The 15,521-nt window shown below is 45.0% G+C and overlaps 1 long non-coding RNA gene across 3 annotated transcripts in view; it reads right to left on the bottom strand.

Annotated features, from left to right (window-relative positions):
• The window catches only part of LOC129048943 (uncharacterized), a 153,348-nt gene extending 148,778 nt beyond the window's left edge, over window positions 1-4,570 (bottom strand). For 2 of the 3 annotated variants that reach the window (XR_010141741.1, XR_008511651.2), the window contains exons 1-2: window positions 2,691-4,570; window positions 2,474-2,592 (exon numbers count right to left, since the gene is read on the bottom strand). This is a non-coding gene — a long non-coding RNA (uncharacterized LOC129048943). Of the gene's footprint in view, window positions 1-2,473 lie in introns of all 3 variants that reach the window. The other variant, XR_010141742.1, reaches the window with a different exon arrangement.
• Between the last annotated feature and the right edge of the window lie 10,951 nt (window positions 4,571-15,521).

Genomic DNA, 15,521 nt, shown 5'->3' with positions numbered 1-15,521 from the left:
CCTTGTCAGATGACAGGAGGAACAGAAGGCTTTTAAGAGTGGATGGACTATTCTCAAAGTGAAGCTACTCAAAAGCACTGTGTCAGCCTTATGTGACAATGGGGGAGGGAGAGAGAAAGGCAGAAGAAAAAGGAATGAAAAGAAGTTACCAAGAACTTTCTCTGTGCTGGGCACAGAACTTCAGGTGTATTATCTCATTTCACCATTGTCACAACTTTGTGATGTGGGCATTATCACCTCCACGTAATTGTCAGGCCTCTGAGTCCAAGCTAAGCCATCATATCCCCTGTGATCTGCACGTACACATCCAGATGGCCAGTTCCTGCCTTAACTGATGACATTCCACCACAAAAGAAGTGAAAATGGCCTGTTCCTGCCTTAACTGATGACATCGTCTTGTGAAATTCCTTCTCCTGGCTCATCCTGACTCAAAAGCTCCCCCACTGAGTACCTTGTGACCCCCACTACTGCCCGTCAGAGAACAACACCCCTTTGACTGTAATTTTACTTTACCTTCCCAAATCTTATAAAATGGCCCCACCCCATCTCCCTTCACTGACTCCCTTTTCAGACTCAGCCCGCCTACACCCAGGTGAAATAAACAGCCTTGTTGTTCACACAAAGCCTGTTTGGTGGTCTGTTCACACGGACGCCAGTGAAATTTGGTGCCATGACTCAGATCGGGGGACCTCCCTTGGGAGATCACTCCCCTGTCCTACTGCTCTTTGCTCCGTGAGAAAGATCCACCTATGAGCTTGGGTCCTCACACCCACCAGCCCAAGGAACATCTCACCAATTTTAAATCGGGTAAGCAGCCTCTTCTTACTCTCTTCTCCAATCTCTCTCACTATCCCTCAACCACTTTCTCCTTTCAGTCTTGATGCCCCCTTCAATCTCTCCCTTCTCTTAATTCTAATTCCTCTCATTTTCTGGTAGAGACAAAGGAGACATGTTTTATCCATGGACCCAAAACTCCGGCACCAGTCATGGACTCGGGAAGGCAGATTTCCCTTGGTGTTTAATCATTGCAGGGATGCCTCTCTGATTATTCACTCACGTTTCAGAGGTGTCTGACCATGCAGGGACGCCTGCCTTGGTCCTTCACCCTCTCCCTGTCTCTACCCCTTCTCTGATTTTCTAGGGGGGCAAGAACCCCCTGATCCCTTATTTCCACACCCTGACCCCTTATCTCTGCACCCCAATCACTTACTTCCACACCCCAACCTCTCTGTGCCCCAAACCCTTATTTCTGCTCCCCAACCTCTTATCTCTGCACCCCAACCCCTTATTTCCATGCCCTGACCACTTTCCCGCTTTTCTGGAGGGTAAGAACTCCTAAACCCCTTCCCTCCGTGTCTCTACTCTTTTTTCTGGGCTTGCCTCCTTCACTATAGGCAAGCTTCCACCCTCCATTCCCCCTTCTTCTCCCTTAGCCTGTGTTCTTAAGAACCTAAAACCTCTTCAACTCACACCTGACCTAAAACTAAATGCCTTATTTTCTTCTGCAATGCCACTTGACCCCAATACAAACTTGGCGGTGGTTCCAAATAGCCAGAAAACAGCACTTTCAATTTTTCCGTCCTACAAGATCTAGATAATTCTTGTCGTAAAATGGGTAAATCTGTTCCCAATGCAACTCATCCCAAATCTTCCTTCTTTCCCTCCCACCTGTCCCGTCAGTCCCAACCCCAAGCATCACTGAGTCTTTCTAATCTTCCTTTTCTACAGACCCATCTGACCTCTCCCATCCTCACCAGGCTGAGCTAGGTCCCAATTCCTCCTCAGCCTCTGCTCCTCCACCCTATAATCCTTTTATCACCTCCTCACACCCGGTCTGGCTTACAGTTTCATTCCATGAGTAGCCCGCCCCCACCTGCCCAGCAATTTCCTCTTAAAAAGGTGGCTGGAGCTAAAGGCACAGTCAAGGTTAATGCTCCTCTTTCTTTATCCCAAATCAGAGAGCATTTAGGTTCTTTTTCATCAAATACAAAAACCCAGCCCAGTTCAAGGCTCATTTGGCAGCAACCCAGAGATGCTTCACAGACCTAGACCCTGAAAGGTCAAAAGGCTGTCTTATTCTCAATATACATTTTATTACCCAATCTGCTCCCAACATTAAATAAAACTCCAAAAATTAAATTCCAGCCCTCAAACCCCACAACAGGACTTAATTAACCTCACCTTCAAGGTGGACAATAATAGAGTGGAGGCAGCCAAGTAGCAACATATTTCTGAGTTGCAATTCTTTGCCTCCACTGTGAGACAAACCCCAGCCACATCTCCAGCACACAAGAACTTCCAAATGCCTAAACCACAGTGGCCAGATGTTCCTCCAGACCTGCCTCCCCCAGGAGCTTGCTACAAGTGCCAGAAATCTGGCCACCAGGTCAAGGAATGCCCACAGCCCAGGATTCCTCCTAAGCCATGTCCCATCTGTGCAGGACCCCACTGAAAATCAGACTGTTCAACTCACCTGGTAGTCACTCCCAGCATCCCTGGAACTCTGGCCTGAGGCTCTCTGACTGACTCCTTCCCAGATCTTCTTGGCTTAGGGGCTGAAGACTGACGCTGCCAGATGGCCTTGGAAGCCCCCTAGACCATCACGGATGCAGAGCTTCAGGTAACTCTCACAGTGGAAGGTAAGTCCGTCCCCTTCTTAATCAATACAGAGGCTACCCACTCCAAATTACCTTATTTTCAAGGGCCTGTTTCCCTTGCCTCCATAACTGTTGTGGGTATTGATGGCCAGGCTTCTAAACCTCTTAAAACTACCCAACTCTGGTGCCAACTAAGACAATACTTTTTTAAGCACTCCTTTGTAGTTATCCCCACCTGCCCAGTTCTCTTATTAGGCTGAGACACTTTAACTAAATTATCTGCTTCCCTGACTATTCCTGGACTACAGCCACATCTCACTGCCACCCTTCTTCCCAATCCAAAGCCTCCTTTGTGTCCTCCTTTTGTATCCCCCCACCTTAACCCACAAGTATAGGATACCTCTACTCCCTCCTTGGTGACTGATCATGCACCCCTTACCATCTCATTAAAACCTAATCACCTTTACCCCACTCAATGCCAATATCCCATCCCACCGTGCACTTTAAAAAGATTAAAGCCTGTTATCACTTGCCTGCTACAACATGGGCTTTTAAAGCCTATAAACTCTCCTTACAATTCCCCCATTTTACCTGTCCTAGAACCAGACAAGCCTTACAGGTTAGTTCAAGATTGGAGCCTTATCAACCAAATTGTTTTGCCTATCCACCCCATGGTGCCAAAGCCATATACTCTCCTATCCTCAATACCTCCCTCCAAAATCCATTATTCTGTTCTGGATCTCAAACATGCTTTCTTTACTATCCCTTTGCACCCTTCATCCCAGCCTCTCTTTGCTTTCACCTGGACCAACCCTGACACCCATCAGGCTCAGCAAATTACCTGGGCTGTACTGCCAGAAGGCTTCACAGATAGCCCCCATTACTTCAGTCAAGCCCAAATTTCATCCTCATCTGTTACCTATCTCGGCATAATTCTCATAAAAACACACATGCTCTCCCTGCTGATAGTGTCTGACTAATCTCCCAAACCTCAATCCCTTCTACAAAACAACTCCTTTCCTTCCTAGGCATGGTTAGATACTTTCAACTTTAGATATCTGGTTTTGCCATCCTAACAAAACCATTATATAAACTCACAAAAGGAAACCTAGCTGACCCCATAGATCCTAAATCCTTTCCCCACTCCTCTTTCCATTCCTTGAAGACAGCTTTAGAGACTGCCCCCACCCTAGCTCTCCCTGACTCATCCCAACCCTTTTCATTACCCACAGCTGAAGTGTAGGGCTGCCCAGTCAGAATTCTTACACAAGGAATGGGACCACGCCCTGTAGCCTTTTCATCCAAACAACTTGGCCTTACTGTTTTGCCTAGCCCTCAAGTCTGCGTGTGGCGGCTGCCACTGCCCTAATACTTTTAGAGGCCCTTAAAATCACCAACTATGCTCAACTAACTCTCTACAGCTCTCATAACTTCCAAAATCTATTTTCTTCCTCACACCTGACACATACACTTTCTGCTTCCCAGCTCCTTCAGATGTATTCACTCTTTGTTGAGTCTCCCACAATTACCATTGTTCCTAGCCCAGACTTCAATCGGGCCTCCCACATTATTCCTGATACCACACCTGACCCTCATGACTGTATCTCTCTGATCCACCTGACATTCACTCCATTTCTCCATATTCTTTCATGTTCCTCACCCTGAACACAATTGGTTTATTGATGGCAGTTCCACCAGGCCTAATCACCACTCACCAGCAAAGGCAGGCTATGCTATACTATCTTCCACATCTATCATTGAGGCTACTGCTCTGCCCCCCTTCACTACCTCTCAGCAAGTTGAACTCATTGTCTTAAGTCAAGCCCTCACTCTTGCAAAAGGACTACACGTCAATATTTATACTGACTCCAAATACGCCTTCCATATCCTGCATCACCATGCAACAGGTTTCCTCACTATACAAGGGTCCTCTATCATTAATGCCTCTTTAGTAAAAACTGCTCAAGGCCGCTTTACTTCCAAAGGAAGCTGGGGTCATTCACTGCAAGGGGCATCAAAAGGTGTCAGATCCCATTGCTCTAGGCAAAGCTTATGCTGATAAGTTAGCTAAAAACAGCAACTAGCCTTCCAACTTCTGTCTCTCACAGAAACGCTTATGCTGATAAGGTGGCTAGACAAGCAGCTAGCTCTCCAACTTCTGTCCCTCACGGCCAGTTTTTCTCCTTCACATTGGTGACTCCCACCTACTCCCCCGCTGAAACTTCCACCTATCAATCTCTTCCCGCTCAAGGCAAATGGTTCTTAGACCAAGGAAAATATCTCCTTCCAGCCTCACAGACCCATTCTATTCTGTCATCATTTCATAACCTCTTCCATGTAGGTTAGAAGCCGCTAGCCCACCTCTTAGAACGTCTCATTTCCTTTCCATCGTAGAAATCTATCCTCAAGGAGACCACTCCTCAGTGTTTGATCTGCTATTCTACTACCCCTCAGGGATTATTCTGGCCCCCTCCCTTCCCTACACATCAAGCTCAGGGATTTGTCCCTTCCCAAGACTGGCAAATTGACTTTACTCACATGCCCCAAGTCAGAAAACTAAAATACCTCTTGGTCTGGGTAGATATTTTCACTGGATGGGTAGAGGCCTTTCCTACAGGGTCTGAGAAGGCCACCGCAGTCATTTCTTCCCTTCTGTCAGACATAATTCCTCAGTTTGGCCTTCCCACCTCTACACAGTCTGATAGTAGACCGGCCTTTATTAGTCAAATCAGCCCAGCAGTTTTTCAGGCTCTTGGTATTCAGTGAAAGCTTTATATCCCTTACAGTCCTCAGTCTTCAGGAAAGGTAGAACGGACTAATAGTCTTTTAAAAACACACCTCACCAAGCCCAGCCACCAACTTCAAAAGGACTGGACAATAGTTTAACCTCTTTCTTTTCTCAGAATTCAGGCCTGTCCTCGGAATGCTACAAGGTACAGGCCATTTGAGCTCCTGTATGGATGCTCCTTTTTATTAAGCCTCAGTCTCATTCCAGACACCAGACCAACTTAGACTGTGCCCCAAAAAACTTGTCATCCCTACTATCTTCTGTCTAGTCATATTCCTATTCACTGTCCTCAACTACTCATACACGCCCTGCTCTTGTTTACACTGCTGGTTTACACTGTTTCTCCAAGCCATCACAGCTGATATCTCCTAGTGCTATCCCCAAACTGCCACTCTTAACTCTTGAAGTAAATAAATAATCTTTGCTGGCAGGACTATGCTGAATCTCCTTAGGCACTCTCTAATTTGATGTCCTGGGTCCTCCCAATTTTTACACCTTTAATACCTGTTTTTCTCCTTCTCTTATTTAGTTTTTCAATTCATACAAAACCATATCCAGGCCATCACCAATAATTCTACATGACAAATGTTTCTTCTAACAACCCCACAATATCACCCCTTACCACAAAATCTTCCTTCAGCTTAATCTCTCCCACTCTAGGTTTCCACGCAGCCCCTAATCCTGCTCGAAGCAGCCCTGAGAAACATCGCCCATTCTCTCTCTATACCATCCCCCAAAATTTTCGTCATCCCAACATTTTACCACTATTTCATTTTTCTTATTAATATAAGAAGACAGGAATGTCAGGCCTCTGAGCCCAACCTAAGCCATCATATCCCCTGTTACCTGCACATACACATCCAGATGGCCAGTTCCTGCCTTAACTGATGACATTGTCTTGTGAAATTCCTTCTCCTGGCTCATCCTGACTCAAAAGCTCCCCCACTGTGTACCTTGTGACCCCCACTCCTGCCCATCAGAGAACAACCTCCCTTTGACTGTAATTTTACTTTACCTACCCAAATCTTATAAAATGGCCCCACCCCTATCTCCCTTCGCTGACTTTTTTCGGACTCAGCCTGCCTGCACCCAGGTGAAATAAACAGCCTTGTTGTTCACACAAAGCCTGTTTGGTGGTCTCTTCACACAGACGTGAGTGAAAATGATAAACAGGCTTAGAGAGTTAAACTTATTTATCACATGACAGATACAAAAAAAGATTCTCATTTATCAGTGATTTTTTTCCCCATCATGCCATGTTTTTAAAAAAACTCGTTTAGAATAGCTTTAGATTTACATAAAGATAGCAAAAGTAGTACAGAGACTTCCCCTATACCCCAAACCCAGTTTCCTCTATTGTTAATATCTTGTCACAATTAATAAACCAATGTTGGTATATCATTATTCACTGAAGACTATGATTTATTCAGATTTTTTTTTGGCATTTACAATTTTCTCTTCCAAGGTTCTAACCAGGGAACTGTGTGATATTTTGTTGTTATGTCTTCTTAGGCTCCTTTTCATTGTGACACTTTCTCAGTTATTGATGACCTTGACAGTTTTAAGAAATACCAGTTAGGTATTTCACAGAATGCCTCTCAACTGGAATTTACCTGATGTTCTTCTCATGATTAGACTGAGATTACATGTTTTGGGGAGATGAGTGCCATTCTTACCACATCAAGGGTTCACGACTATTACTGTGGATGCTAACCTTGATCACCTGGCCCAGGTACTGTTTTTCAAGTTTTTCTACTGTGAAGTTACTCTTTTTTCCTCCATTTCATACTGTACTCTTTGGAAAGAAGTCACCGTGTGAAGCCCACATTTAATGAGTAGGGAGTCATGCGTTTCATCCTTGATTGCTGATATTTTTAGGCTTTGGGTCACCACCTAAATCTCATCTTGAATTGTAATGCTAATAATCCACACGTGTCAAAGGAGGGACCAGGTGGAGGTAAGTGAATCATGGCAGTGGTTGCCCCCTATGCTGTTCTTGTGATAGTGAGTGGGTTCTCACAAGATCTGATGGCTTTATAGGGGGCTCTTCCCTATTCCCTTGGCACTTCTTCCTGCCACCTTGTGAAAAAGGTGTCTTGCTTCCTCTTCACCTTCCACCATGATTGTAAGTTTCCTGAGGCCTCCCCAGCCATGCTAAACTGGGAGTCAATTAAACCTCTTTCTTTCATAAATTACTCAGTCTTGGGCAGTTCTTTACAGCAGTATTTAAGTGGAGTAATACAAGTGCAAAGCAGCTATATGAAATTATTTGAAACTTTTCTGTATGGGAGACTTGTCCATTTGCCTCTATTTAATAATTTGTTTCTATCAACAGGGATTCTTGGATATTTATCTGGTAGTTTTATAGTTTATTTAGTTTAGTTTTACAGCTTAGTTTATCTGATAGTATTACAATCCAGAACTACTTTATTTTGCTATTCAAATTGTTTCAGCTTTGTCCATTGAGAGCTTTTTCAGTTAACTCTGATGCTCCTTTGACATACTTCCACTATTGGGGATTTTTTGAGCATTTTCTTACTTTCCAGTACTACAAGAGGCTCAGGCTCATTTTGTATATTTCTTGCCCAGTCCTACCAATCCTAGAGTCAGCCATTTCTCCAAGCATCTTTTATTGGTGAATGGTATTAAAAATTAAGATCTGGGGACTAGGTGTGTTCTTTGCTAGTGGGACAATATTTTCTCTAGATCCTCTCAGCTGACAGAGCAAGGTAATGAATATGTGTGTAGTAACTGGTGAATATAGAAACATTCATATATGTAACCATCTGTATCTATATTAAGCTAAACATGACTTTCTACTGATATCTCTAGTCTAACTCATCACCACATGGACCAATCTAGCCTCTTCTTCTGGCTTGTGTGTAAACTCTTACTCCAACAATGAGAAACCTGAGGCCAATCATTTTTCATCTCTTTATTTCTTTCTGATTTAGCAGATCCAGTGTAGGACCCTCTGCTTAAGAAAATCTTGAAGAGACCAGGCACAGTGGCTCACGCCTGTAATCCCAGCACTTTGGGAGGCTGAGGTGGGTAGATCACGAGGTCATGAGTTCAAGACTAGTCTGGCCAACATGGTGAAACCCCATCTCTACTAAAAATACAAAAATTAACTGGGCATGGTGGAACATGTCTCTAATCCCAGCTACTTGGGACGCTGAGGCAGAAGAATCGCTTGAACCCGGGAGGCAAAGGTTGCAGTGAGCTGAAATCATGCCACTGTACTCCAGCCTGGTGACAGAGCGAGACTGTCTCAAAACAAAAAGAAAAAAGTCTTGAAGAGGCTTCAAGTCTCTCACATTCTGACATTTAATGGTCTCTTGATTATCTCAGGCTCATGCTACTTTTTCCCACACTTGACGGTAAACATCTTCATTGTAATTCTTTAAGGGTTTCACACATCTGAAGCATGGAAAAATAATTAGTGAATAATTGATATAAAGGGCAACAAAGCCAACTTATGAGGAAGATAATGTTTGTAGTAAAAAATCCGAAGGTGAAAATTTCTTTATGTAGCATCATTTTGAATTGTTATTAAGTCAGCCCTCAGTTTTCCTCATAAAGTACCCTACTCATGTGTAGATCAGCTCAGTCAAATGCAGTGGTTTATCCACTGACCTAGGATTGTCAACCCCCTCCCCCCCACCCCCACCACCTCTGCTCCCTGCAGTCTCCACTGGTGACACTTGGGTTCCAGGTGGTTTGCATCACTCCATGGCATCATGAGGTGTGGGGTGTTAGCTTCTGCTCATCAAAGCTGACCTGAGCCTCCTGCCTTCCTCCCACTGCCAATGCACTGGTCCCATCTGTTTTTCTCTGTGCTCTGAATCAACTCCCTTTTGGATAATACTCGGAAAGGCCTTAGCAAATAGACAAGATTAACTTATCTGCAGGCAAATTATGAATTGTGTATCATGCTGCTTGTGTCAGGATTATTTAGTGACAGGTAGCAAATACTTGAAAATACTAATAAAGAGTTACATGTACATTACACGTACTTCTCCAGTCAGCCATGTTACCTACCTTTGCTGGCAGCAGATGGAGAAAGGGATGGGCAAAGGGAAAGTTGGATTGTTGAAGAAGAAATGTAAAGAAAAATAATAGCTGCTGAAAGCAAGGCAATAGGTCTGAAAGTCTAAAATTTTTATGCACATTTAACATATCAGCTTGATATAGAATTTGCCCTATAATGTAGATAAGAGAGCCATAAAACTAGAGGTAGGAGGCCAGGCACAGTGGCTCATGCCTGTAATCCCAACACTTTGGGAGGCCGAGGCAGGTGGGTCACCTGAGGTCAAGAGTTCAAGACCAGCCTGGCCAACATGGTGAAACCCAGTCTCTACTAAAAATACAAAAATTAGCTGGGCATGGTGGCACACACCTGTAATCCCAGATACTCAGGAGGCTGAGGCAAGAGAATCACTAGAGGCAGGGAAAAAAGGAATACACCACAAAATAGAAAAAGTAAAAGAGAAGCCCATCCCTTATAACCCAAGGCTATAGAAGGCAGAGGGAGGACAGAAGAAAGGAAACAAAGGTGGGGAGGTAGACAACCTGTTCCAGTTTCTCTCCCTGGGCTGAAACCCTGTAAGTGAGGAGAACAATTAGGTCAGAGGGCTCCTGACCATGCCCTATCTGGAACCCTGAGAGGAAGTGAGCTGAGATTGTGCCATAGCACTTCAGCCTGGGTGAAAGAGCTTGAATGTCTCAAAAAAAAAAAAAAAGGAAGTCTCATCTTGTGGGCCAGACACCCTAGCATGTCCATAAGAACTTGGGGATTGGCCAAATCAGAGTAAAACTCAGTGGCATAGCATGGTCAGAATGGGACAGCCAGAGCTCAGCTCTCCTGAGCTGCTCTTTCTATAAGATATGTTGGAACCTGGGAGTCCCCATTGGGCCCTAAAAATGGGAACCAGAAGGTGGCTGAATCTGAGAGCCAGCATTCCAACCATGGGACCTCCTGTGGTAAGGGGTGACTTAGCAGAGAAGGCTGAGCCCTACTCCAACGCCCCATCCCACCCCCTGAAACCAATGGGGGAACATGAGAGGCTCTGTGGAGAGTGAGATTGGTAGCCAGGAAGCACTGCAGCCTATTCCACGCCTAGAGAAACTGGGCTGCAAGCAATACCAGTTTTGATTTCAGATACAAATGCCAGTAGGGCAAGCATCCCTCAAGTCAACAAGGGATGTTGCCATAGAAACAAGACACTGTCATGGCAACCAGAATAATCTCAGGACACCACGTGAATCCAAAGGACTCTTTCATTCCCACTGCCAAGAGGACGCTGTAAGCCACAACCTGGCCCCGATCACCCAGATGCTGTCTTAGCAAGGAGCAGAACTGCAGTCAGAAACCTGAGGGACAGAATGTTCACCTGAGGAGAATAAGCTTTGCTTAAAGGGAATGTCTGAAATTATTGCAAGGGACTAACTATATTATATAAAATAATATATATAATTTTCACTCCAACCTCCATCTCCCAGGTTCAAGTGATTCTCCTGCCTCAGATCCCCAATAGTAGCTGGAATTACAGGTACCCACCATCATGCCCGGTAATTTTTGTATTTTTAGTAGAGACAGGGTTTCACCATGTTGGCCAGGCTGGTCTTGAACTCTTGACCTTAGGTGATCCACCCACCTCGGCCTCCCAAAGTACTGGGATTACAGGCATGAGCCACCACACCTGGCCAAAATTATATTTGATATGGCATCTCTGATCCATAAACTCCAGCTAAGTTAGTCAAGAATATATATTTTATGGGAGATTTCTGGGCAGCTCACAGAGTTGAAGGAGAAGCTGCAGTGGGAACCTGGGGTGGGAGTAGGCAGAGAATGCTCCTTGAAGGTATATCTGTGCAAAGAGAAAGAAAGAATGGTATAGGACAAGGGGAAAGTATGAAGAAATGCACATAGTAGGAAAAATACAGGCACCTTTAGGGACATGCAAACAGCCAGGTATGCCTGGTACATAGAATGCTTAGGAAATGCTGAAGACTGGAAGCTGAAAAGACCAAGGAGGGAATGCCTAAATACAAGGCAAGGATGTCACTTCATCCTGTAAGCAATGAGGAGCTCCTCAGCGTTTTAAAAATCCTATGTGCATTTTAGAATGCTCACTGTGGCAGCAGCATGAGGAATGAATTTGAGGAGGAAGAGACAGAAGTTTCTAGTCTGTGGGGAAAAGGACAAAGGATGAAAAGGGCAATGGAATGTGAGAGTTGCCACAAGTATTTTCCTCAGGAAAGGAGCACTGGAAGTGTCCTACACCATCTGTAGCAGCCTGTCAAAGGCCAAGTCATCAACATATGCCCAGGATCTCTCTACTCTGGCCTTTTCAAGGGCTGCAGTCCTGCCATCATGCCCCTGGCTCACACCAACATGCAAACATACTCTGGTATCTCATCTCTAAAAATATTTTTGATGCCCTAGTTTACTTCCCAATCTTTCTATTCTGTTTCCTTAGCTGGGGCTTCTCTCCTCGAGGTCTTCTCATGGTTGCTTCATATTGTTCCTGGACCAAACCAAGGGTCAGGCTGCTTATTCTTATGGCCCAATAATGAGATGCAGACGAACTCAGAAAAGAGAGGAGTTTATTTCTGTAACCAGGTACAGGAAGAAGGCCTGGAAAATACTGCCAGAGCAACTCAAAATTACAAAGTTTTCCAGAGCTTATATACCTTCTAAGCTATATGTCTACCTGTAAGTGTGTATGCCTCTAAAGACACAAGTGATTAACTTCTAATCTATAACTGTCAGGCCTCTAAGCCCAAGCTAAGCCATCATATCCCCTGTGACCTGCATCTATACATCCAGATGGCCTGAAGTAACTGAAGAATCACAAAAGAAGTGAATTTTAAATGGCCTGTTCCTGCCTTAACTGATGACACTCCACCACAAAAGAAGTGAAAATGGCTGGTCCTCGCCTTAACTAATGACATTACCTTGTGAAATTCCTTCTCCTGGCTCATCCTGGCTCAAAAAGCTCCCCCACTGAGCATCTTGTGACCCCCACTCCTGCCCACCAGAGAACAACCCCTCTTTGACTGTAATTTTCCTTTACCTACATAAATCTTATAAAATGGCCCCACCCCATCTCCCTTCACTGAATCTCTTTTCGACTCAGCCTGCCTGCAACCAGGTGAAATAAGCAGCCTTGTTGCTCACACAAAGCCTGTTTGGTGGTCTCTTCACATGGACACGAGTGAAATTTTGGTGCGGTGACTTGGATGGGGGATGGATCTCCCTTAGGAGATCAATCCCGTCCTGCTCTTTGCTCTGTGAGAAAGATCCACCTGTGTTCTCAAGAACTTAAAACCTCTTCAACTCACACCTGACCTAAAACCTAAACACCTTATTTTCTTCTGCAATGCTGCTTGACCCCAGTACAAACTTGACAGTGGTTCCAAATAGCCAGAAAATGGCACTTTCAATTTTTCCATCCCACAAGATCTAAATAATTCTTGCCATAAAATAGGTAAATGGTCTGAGGTGCCTGATGGCCAGGCATTCTTGTACACATCAGTCCCTCCCTTGTCTCTGTTCCCAATGCAAGTCATCCCAAATCTTCCTTCTTTCCCTCCCACCTGTCCCCTCAGTCCCAACCCCAAGCATTGCTGAGTCTTTCTAATCTTCCTTTTCTACAGACCCATCAGACCACTCCCCTCCTCGCCAGGCTGAGCTAGGTCCCAATTCTTCCTCAACCTCTGCTCCCCCACCCTATAATCCTTTTATCACCTCCCCTCCTCACACCCAGTCTGGCTTACAGTTTTGTTCCGCCACCTGCCCAGCAATTTCTTCTTAAAAAGGTGGCTGGAGCTAAAGGCATAGTCAAGGTTAATGCTCCTTTTTCTTTATCCTACCTCTCCCAAATAAGTTAGCGTTTAGGCTCTTTTTCATGAAATATGAAAAACCCAGCCCAGCTCATGGCCCATTTAGCAGCAACCCTGAGACACTTTATAGCCCTAGACCCTGAAAGGTTGGAAGACCATCTTACTCTCAATATGCATTTTATTTTATTACCCAATCCACTCCCAACATTAAATAAAGCTCCAAAAATTAAATTCCAGCCCTCAAACCCCACAACAGGACTTAATTAACCTCACCTTCAAGGTGGACAATAATAGAGTAGAGGCACCCAAGTAGCAGTGTATTTCTGAGTTGCAATTCCTTGCCTCCACTGTGAGACAAACCCCAGCCACATCTCCAGCATACAAGAACTTCCAAATGCCTGAACTGCAACTGCCAGGCATTCCTCCAAGCCCACCTCCCCCAGGAGCTTGCTACAAGTGCCAGAAATCTGGCCACAGGGTCAAGGAATGCCTGCAGCCTGGGATTCCTCCCAAGCCATATCTCATCTGTGCAGGACCCCACTGAAAATCAGACTGTTCAACTCACATGGCAGCCACTTCCAGAGCCCCTGGAACTCTGGCCCAAGGCTCTCTGACTCCTTCCCAGATCTTCTTGGCTTAGCAGCTGAAGACTGACACTGCCCAATCACCTCGGAAGCCCCCTAGACCATCAGGGTTGCCGATCTTCAGGTAACTCTCACAGTGAAGGATAAGTCTGTCCCCTTCTTAATGAATATGGAGGCACTCCACATTACCTTCTTTTCAAGGACCTGTTTCCCTTGCCTCCATAACTGTTGTGGGCATTGAAGGCCAGGCTTCTAAACCTCTTAAAACTCCCCAACTCTGGTGCCAACTTAGACAATACTCTTTAAGGCACTCCTTTTTAGTTATCCCCACCTCCCCATTAGGCCGAGACACTTTAACTAAATTATCTGCTTCCCTGACTATTTCTGGGCTACAGCCACACCTCATTGCTGCCTTTTCCCCCAGTTCAAAGCCTTTTTCACATCCTCCCCTTTGATCTCCCCACCTTAACTCACAAGAATAGGATACCCTCTACTCCCTCCTTAGCGATTGATCATGCACCCCTTACCATCCCATTAAAACCTAATCACCCTTACTCGCTCAATGCCAATATCCCATCCAACAGCATGCTTTAAAAGGATTAAAGTCTGTTATCACTCACCTGCTACAGCATGGCCTTTTAAAGCCTATAAACTCTCCTTACAATTCCCCCATTTTACCTGTCCTAAAACCAGACAAGGCTTACAGGTTAGTTCAGGATCTGCGCCTTATCAACCAAATTGTTTTGCCTATCCACCCCATGGTGCCAAATCCATATACTCTCCTATCCTCAATACCTGCCTCCACAATCCATTATTCTGTTCTGGATCTCAAACATGCTTTCTTTACTATTCCTTTGCACCCTTCATCCCAGCCTCTCTTCACTTTCACTTGGGCTGATCCTGACACCCATCAGGCTCAGCAAATTACCGGGGCTGTACTGCTGCAAAGCTTCACAGACAGCCCCCATTACTTCAGTCAAGCCCAAATTTCATCCTCATCTGTTACCTATCTCATCATAATTCTCATAAAAACACACGTGCTCTCCCTGCTGATCGTGTCCCACTGATCTCTCAAACCCCAACACCTTCGACAAAACAACTCCCTTCCTTCCTAGGCATGGTTGGATACTTTCGACTTTAGATACCTGGTTTTGCCATCCTAACAAAACCATTATATAAATTCACAAAAGGAAACCTAGCTGACCCCATAGATCCTAAATCCTTTCCCCACTCCTCTTTTCATTCCTTGAAGACAGCTTTAGAGACTGCCCCCACCCTAGCTCTCCCTGACTCATCCCAACCCTTTTCATTACCCACAGCTGAAGTGTAGGGCTGCCCAGTCAGAATTCTTACACAAGGACTGGGGCCACGCCCTGCAGCCTTTTTATCCAAACAACTTGACCTTACTGTTTTGCCTAGCTCTCAAGCCTGCGTGCAGCAGCTGCCACTGCCCTAATACTTTTAGAGGCTCTTAAAATCACAAACTATGCTCAACTACTCTCTACAGCTCTCATAACTTCCAAAATCTATTTTCTTCCTCACACCTGAGGCATATACTTTCTGCTCCCTGGCTCCTTCAGCTGTACTCACTCTTTGTTGAGTCTCCCACAATTACCATTGTTCCTGGCCTGGACTTCAGTCCAGCCTCCCACTTTATTCCAGATACCACACCTGACCCCCATGACTGTATCTCTCTGATCCACC

This window comes from Pongo abelii, chromosome 9 (genome assembly GCF_028885655.2).
Source record: "Pongo abelii isolate AG06213 chromosome 9, NHGRI_mPonAbe1-v2.0_pri, whole genome shotgun sequence".
Taxonomy (NCBI): domain Eukaryota; kingdom Metazoa; phylum Chordata; class Mammalia; order Primates; family Hominidae; genus Pongo; species Pongo abelii.
Note: the sequence above shows the minus strand (reverse complement) of the source record. Positions and strands in the feature narration are given on the sequence as shown.